The sequence below is a fragment of the Tupaia chinensis genome, unplaced genomic scaffold (genome assembly GCF_000334495.1).
Source record: "Tupaia chinensis unplaced genomic scaffold, TupChi_1.0 Scaffold143823_1, whole genome shotgun sequence".
Lineage (NCBI taxonomy): Eukaryota > Metazoa > Chordata > Mammalia > Scandentia > Tupaiidae > Tupaia > Tupaia belangeri.
The window spans coordinates 729087-736997 of record NW_006203673.1 but is presented as its reverse complement, the minus strand read 5'-3'; positions in this window follow the sequence as shown (position 1 = coordinate 736997).

Sequence of the window (7911 nt, the reverse complement as noted above, 5' to 3'; positions counted from 1 at the left end):
ACTCCTTCCAAAGCCTCAGTGTGCCTGCTGCCACTTCTTATTCCTAACCTGCAGTCTGACTTGTTAATTGAATTTAATGATCACTCTCTGTTACCTTCATTACAAGGTCTCCCGGGCGCTCAGCAGGACATCTGGCCGAGACTGCAGGCTCTTCATGCCACTGGCCCTCCTGCAGATCCCCATCAGTTCCAGCCCGGCAACTGGGTGTACGTCAAAAAGCACCACAAAGAAAGGCTTCAGCCACGTTGGAAGGGTCCCTGCATAGTCATCTTGACCACCCCCACCACGCTTAAGGCTGATGGCATCTCCTCATGGGCCCATCATACACACGTCACACCAACAGACCCCCTCGTGCTGCAGGACGGACGACCGTAAGAGACTCAGATCATCCCCTAAAGCTAAGGCTGCAGCACATCAAACCTTGCTAATCCTGCCTTCCCTCCCCTGGGCTCACCACTCTGGTCTCTGCCCTCTTGGGCCCCCTGCTAATTATTATTATTTTTTTTTGGAGAGGTTTGTGCTATAGGGTGCGTGCGCTCGCCAGACAGAGAGAGACAGAGACAGAAAGTGAGAAATCACCCCCCAGGGGGGATGGTCACGCCACAATCCCTTCTCCTCCATTCTCCTCTCAGGATCTTGGGCACGCAGGCACACGCGCCTGGCGTGAGTTTTAAGCCACCAGGTCCGGGACACGAACCACGGTCGACTACGTGGGAGTCCAGCAACATAGCCATTACGCTAACTGCCGGTTCCCCCCTGCCTACATTTTTAACTGAAGGTCTCTGTGACATCTGGCAGGCCCTGTTCATGATACTTCGTCCTGTGACTGGATGTGTCCATGTGCCGGTGACCCCACCTTAACAAACCCCCTTCATCCCCAGAAATAATGCCCTAGCATGTGCTGCTGCACATGTATGTGTGTCCATCTATTCCCCTTCTCTGTTGCTGCATAACAGACTACGTGAAAACTCAGCCATTTTGAGGCCCAACCTTCTACACATCAGCATGCTGGGAGGAGTCAGGGCCTCCAGGGCTCCCCGACTGCTGCCTGTTCAGTGTGGTAGGAGAGGCCCTGGGTAGTGAGCAGCCTGCCGTCAACTGGTCCCATGACCCAAAGCACGTGTCTCCCAACACAGCTGTCCTGGGGAGCATATGTCTTCTGCGGCCACTCTGGGTTCTGGAGAGGGTTCCTGGAGGCCCATGTGGAAGCTGCAGGTCTGTGTCTAAGACAGCTCTCAGGACATTCTCCTGCTAAGGCCAGGCCCTGTGGCCCTCAGACCCAGGAGGCCCTGGACCCACCCACAGTGGGAGGAGGCACGGGAATGAGCCGCTGTGGTTTGGGCGATGGTTTGTCCCCAGGTCTCATGTTTTGACCCCTGGTCTAACGGCTGCAGGAGAGGTGAAACCTTCAGGGCTGCAGCCTCATGGGCCATGACTGGGTCACGTGGGCCTCTCCCTGTCTTGTGAGACCCAGCGAGCTCTGGCTGTGTGCAATGGGGTTAGTCCTTGCGAGTTACAAGAGGAAGATGTCAGCCCGGCCTCCGTCACTGCACACACCCGCCATCTGCTCAGCCTCCGTCAGCCAGCTCATGCAACAGCCGGCCCTGGCCTTGGCTCTGCCACCAGCATCCAGAGTGTGACAGACTTCTGCTCTTCGTCTTCTGCTCTCTGTGCACTGTCCAGCCTCGGGGCTCTGGGAGCAGCAGTAGCACACCAAGATGGTGGCCATCTTTTCCTTGTTTTTAATGACAGAGCAATTAATTTTGAGGGTCACAACAGGTGGGGTCTTCATGCCCCTGGCTCACAAGGGCCTGAGCCCAGAGGCTCGCACCACCACCCCGCTGTGTAGGTGGAGTGCCACCATGGGCCTGCCAGATGGCCCTGCTGCTAGCGCCGCCTCTCACAGCCCGACTGGGCCAGCTTTCCTTCGCTCAGGGTCTCCCTGCTTCCTCGGGACTGGCGGTCCAGGGCACTGTGCCTTCAGAGAGCTTGCAGTTCAGAACGAGCCGCCCAAAGGGAAGACTGCACGGATAGCTCTCAACTGCCTTTTGCCAACCCTGGATTTCTTTTCTTTTTTCCTTTTTTTGTTTGACCGGAGAGACAGAGGGAGAGATAAAGGGAAAGTGAGAAAGCAAGCTGCCAGGTGTCCAGGATTCAAACCGTGGTTGGCCATGTGGGAGCACCTTCACCACCACGCCACCTCCCAGCACTCACAACCCTGGATTCCACCTGGCACCTCTTTAATGGGGGAGAAGGATCTAGAGACAGGTATTTTCAACAGGGCCCCTCCCCATGTGGTCCCCCCCAGCCTCCCAGATTCTCGGCTCAGGCACAACGGCACAGGTGCCGGAGCCCCAGGAAAGGCCACGGTGTCGGCGGGCCCAGAGCACGTCTGAGGCGTACTCTGACTGGAAGGCTGAGTGGGGGCCAAGGCCTGCCCAGGTTCTGTCGGAGGTGCCTGTTTTTTTCCTACCCCCGCTCTAACTCAGAAGAAATCAAGCACATACAATTTAAAAGCATTCTTTAACGTCCTGAGGGACTGGTCCTTCATGGACAGTGTCACACACGGGGGCGGCCTCTGGTCGGCTCTGCAGCACTCAGGCGGCTGTGCCCATCTCAGGAGCAGCTGTGTCACCCTCAGGCTCTGTGCGGCCCTGCACCCGGCGTGTCCTCTGCCTTGGCACAGCGGTGCCTGCCATGGGTGCCCCACGCTCAGAGGGTATCTGGCAGCATTCCCAGCCTCTACATGTTGAAGCCACAGTACCCCCACAGGAGGAATGAGAGTCAAAATGTCCCTCATGTCCCCACGTCCCCAGGGCCACTGAGAGCCAGTGCAGAGTGGCCGGAACTCAGCAGCTTCGGAAGGCAGAGTTGTCCTCCGTGTGCTGGACCCAGGATGGACACCCAGGGTTGGGCAACCGTGATGACAGGCCACTGGGCCCTGGATCCCTTAGTCAGGCAGCTGTGACAGGAGGCACTGGGGAGGGGAGCCACCCTGCCTGCTCAGCTGCTGGCAGTAACCAGGCCGGCCAAGTCTGACCTGAGGGCTGGGAGCCTGGGCAGCACAGCGCTGGGCCCAGACCTGTCTGGAAGCGGGCCAGTGCGGACAGAACAGCTCCCCCAAAGTCTGAGTGTTGACCCTGAACCCGGGTATGAACGTGATGGAGAGAAGACCTTCGAGGTGGGTGGGACACAAGCACAAGGGGGGCCCAGCGACAGGGCTGGTGCCTTCACGGGAGGAAGACGTTGCAGCACGCCGTCTCTGCCATGTGAGCTGGAAGAGGGGGACCTGCACCCACAGGGCCCTCGGTGGGCATCCCCAGACCGAGCAGCCCAGCTTGCAGCACATGCGTCGCGGCCGCTGGGATGGCGGGCGAGTCATAGTACATAGTACGTAGCACGTCCCAGCACGCCAAGTCAGCGGCACATGGCCTGCGCCTGCACTTCCCTCACGTCCTTTCGTAAAACAGAGGTAGAGATAGAGACAGGCACCCAACAGGGTCCTCATGCACAGCCCACGCACCCAGAGTCCAGGGAAGTCCCTTCACCTTTGTTTCCTTATGTATGTCTCCCCTCAGTGGGAGACAGAGAGCGAGCACCCAGACAGGGCGCCAATACTGTGGTCAACTTTCAGCCCCAGCTAGCCCAGACCACAGCACGCCCGTGTCTGTGTACTGGCAAGGCCTCTGCACACAGACGGGGCCTTCCCATGTGGGCCAGCATTGATGCCCTTCACTCCACTTGGTGGGACTCTCGCACACACAGAAGCAGCCTGAGCCCAAGGAAGTCCATGTGCCTGCCCCGCAGTCAGCCTCTGTGGCCAGTCCCTCACACATTGCCCATTACACAGACCCCTGGGATCTCGGTGTCATGTGGACACCCTGCTCGCTCGCAGTGCTCCAGGGCAGCTGCAGAGCCAGCCTGAGACCTGCTGGGGTGCAGCCACAAAGCTCCCCCGTGCCTGTGCCGGGTCAGAGGGTGGGGCGGGCAGGATGAGGGGCTGAGGACAGCCAGAATGTGAAACGTGGACCCCACTGTGCCCTCGACCTTGGTGGTGTGAGATAATAGAATACCCGAGGGTCTGAGCCTAGCTGGCTGGCTCTGGTACTCAGCTAACGGTGCCCAGGTAAGGGAGGTGCCTGAGGGAAGGGCAGCAAGAGGAGCTTCTGCCTTGGTGACAAGCTTCACCCCCTCGTGCCTGCTGGAGCAATTCCTGCGGTCCAGAGGGCATCCAGGCCCCGCACAGGGCCCCCACAACATCCACTGCCTCTCCAGGGGCTGCACCTGCAGAGGGTACAGTGCACAGTGAACGCTCCCTGCCCTACCCACACTCCGGCATGGGTGCCCGGCCTCGTCCCACCCTCCGGCACGAGTGCCCCAGGCCCTAGACTGGGGAGAAATATTCACATATTAAAATGTTCACTTTATAAGCTAAATAATGTGAATGAATGTATATAAAATATTTTTTAAATAAATTTTTTAAAATGCTCAAAAAAGTGATTTAGATTGAAGGTTGGCAATAACATGAAAACAGATTTTCAAGAAGGAATGAGGGACCAGCAGTTAGCGTAATGGCTATGTCGCTGGACTCCCACGTAGTTGACTGCAGTTCGAGTCCTGGACCTGGTGGCTTAAACTGATGTGTGTGCACGTGCCCAAGATCCCGAGAGGAGAATGGAGGAGAAGGGATTGCGGCGTGGCCATCCCCCCTGGGGGTGATTTCTCGCTTTCTATCTCTCTGTCTGTCTCTGTCTCTGTCTGGCAAGCGCACGTGCCCTATAGCAAAAACCTCTCCAAAAAAAAAAAAAGGAATGAAGACTATATAAAATAGTCTTTTATATATGACTATTTATGGCAAAAATTACAACACCATTGCTTTGGGGTTTACATAGTGGGCGGGATGTAGCTACCCAGTTGCAGAGCTGCCCACAGCTCTCTTCCTCACTGCCAGCCTTCATCCTTTCAAGGGTGTGAAGCCGGACACTTTAGGATGAGAGCCTGGGTCACACGAAGGGTCTTCCTTCCGCTCCTGGCTGCCCGAGCACACGATGAAGTGCCCAACTTCATACTTACTTTCGCCATGTTTACTGTGACCAGGCTCTGGGGACTCAGGGCCCTGAAGCCACCATGGCTTGCCGGTGCTGCCTGGTGGCCGTGGTCACATGCTGGGTAGGACCCGGCTGAGGCCTCAGCCCTGAAACCACTTGCTGTTCCCAGTGCAGGGGCAGGAGGCGTGAGGCATGGCCACGCTAGAAAGCTAGAACTGCCTGAGCCAGCAGGTGGCTGGTACAGAGGTGGGTCCCACTTGGCTGCCTACCTGGTTTGCCCTGGCTCCGGGCTTGGAAATCATCCCAGATGCACATGCGTGTGTGCGAGCTCGTACCCCAAGAACGGAGAAGGGACTAGAGTATGGCCACCTACCCTTTCCCAGCTCCTCTTCCCGTCTCTCTCCAGCTAGCGCATGCTCCTACAGCAAACTAAAAAGCAACACAAATCAAAATCCACTTCTGCCTGAAAGGGGCACGCTACATCAGCCTCTGGAAATCACCCACGAGCTTGCCAAGGAAGCAGATCGGAAGCAGCTCCTTGGGGATCACCACAGGGAGTCTGTGTTCTCAGAGCCTGTGTTATAAACACCACGTTTGGGGGACCTGCAGGTGGCAAGGCAGTTAGGGGCCCTGGACTCCCACATGGCTGACTGAGTCCTGGACCTGGTGGCTTGCTCTCTCACTCCCCACCTCCCCCCCTCCCTGGCTCTGCCCCCTTCTGGTCAAATTACAGGTGAATAAATTATTGTTTTGAGTGGTTTTTGCTATAGGGTGTGTGTCCTCACCAGAAAGAGAGACAAAAAGAGAGAATTCACCCCTCGGGGGTATAGCCAAGCGCAATCCCTACTCCTCCATTCCCCTCTCAGGATCTTCGGCGTGCACACACACGCACCCACTGAGTTTAAGTTGCGGGGTCTGGGAGTTGAGCCGCGGTCGACTACATGGGAGTCCAGTGACATAGCCATTACATCAACTGCTGGTACCAAGTAATTCTTTAAAAAACAAACAGGAACCAGCAGTTGGTGTAATGGCTATGTTGCTGGACTCCCATGTAGTCGACCACGGTTCGCATCCTGGACACTGTGGCTTCAAACTCACGCCAGGCGCGGGTGGGTGGGTGCCCAAGATCCTGAGAGAATGGAGGAAAAGGGATTGCGGTGTAGCCATCCCCTCTGGGAGGTGTTTTTCGCTTTCTGCGCTTTTCGTCTGTGTCTGGTGAGCGCGCGCCCTATAGCAAAAACCTCTCCAAAAACAAACAAAAAACAATGCTTGGGACCAGCAGATGGCATAGTGGTTATGTCACTGGACTCACTCGTAGCCAACCAGTTCCAGTCCCAGACCTGATGGATTAAAACTCGTACCAGGCATGTGTAGGTATGTGCCCAAAATTCCAAGAGGAGAATGGAGAAAGGATTGCGACATAGTCATCCCCTCTGAGTTGGGGGGTGATTTCTTCCTATCAGTCTCTCCAGCAAGCACAAGTGCCCTAAAGCCCCCCCCCCAAAAAAAAAGAGACCAGAAAAACCCACACTTGATTTTTTTCAAAGTGGCTCTGCACCAATAACCTCATACATGTATTTTTCCCATGACAGTGTGTGGGAGAATGTGAGACGGGACCCTAGCTGGGTCTGCCTCTGTGACCCCTCCCAGGCTCCTGGCTTATCAGGTCTAGGGCATGCAAGCACCGCCGTTTCTGGTCGGCTAAGCGTGAGCATGTGCAGTCGGCCACCTGACATCTGGTGCTACAGATCAGTGTTACTACTGACCGCACAGCCCAGCGGGGCCAGTCAGTCATACTTCAACTCCCATTTCTCCACACATTCTTGGCCGCACCCCATAACCTACTGCTCTTCCAGAACTCAGCAGGCAGGTAGGGCCAGCGAGCAGTTACCCCGGCACCTGGCAACCAGGGACCGACTAGAGGCTCACAGGAATGGGTCTCTGCAAGAACTAGGGGCAAGCAGGGAACCACAGCTTGGGGCTCCAGCCCACGGCCCTGCGGTGAGCACCCCAAGCTCAGAACCTCTGGGCACAGGGGAGAGCTCGTTATCTGTGTGGCCAGTAAGCAGTGGCTCTCCAAAGTTCATTATAAACGAGCTTTGGTGTGGTGAAGGTGCTAGAATCTCACGTGGCCAACCCAGTGCAAGTCCTGGACCCTGGTGGCTTGAAAATCCCGACAGGTGTGTGTGTGTGCACCCAACATCCCACAGCAGAGTGGAGAGGGAACGGCACAGTCACCTCGTGTGGGGGCATTTCCCACTCTGTCTCCTTGGCCAGTGCACACACCCGATGGTAAAACATTAAAAACAAACAAACAAACAAAAAAGCAGCCTTGGGCCAGCCAGTGGCATGGTGGTTAAGGCTGCTGGGTCCCACATGGCCCATTGTGTGGTTCAAGTCCTAGACATCACAGCTTAAAACACACCAAGCACCAGCCGTGTGTGCCCAAGATCCCTAGGGAGAAGTGAAGAACAGACGCGGAAGGCCACCCCCGCGGGTGCTTTCTTTTCCGCTTTCCCTCCAGTCAGCACACCTTGTAGAAAATTTTAAAACAAACCAAACAAGTCTTGATGGTGACATACACAACCCTAGGTTGTGTGAGCACTTCTGAGACAGGAACTCAGAGCTACACAGGAGGGAAGATGGCAGTGGTTAAGGGCACTGGGCTCCCACCTGGCCCAATGAGGTTCGAATCCTGGACCTGGCGGTTTGCTCTCTCACTGCCCCTCCCCCCTGTTGCTCTGTTCCTTTCTGGTCAAATTAAATACAGTTAAAAAAAAGGGGGGGGAGGGGGGGCTCCAGGGAAATGCAGTTCGCGGCAGCTGGCACACCCGGCGGGCGTCAGACCGACGCCGAGGTTCCC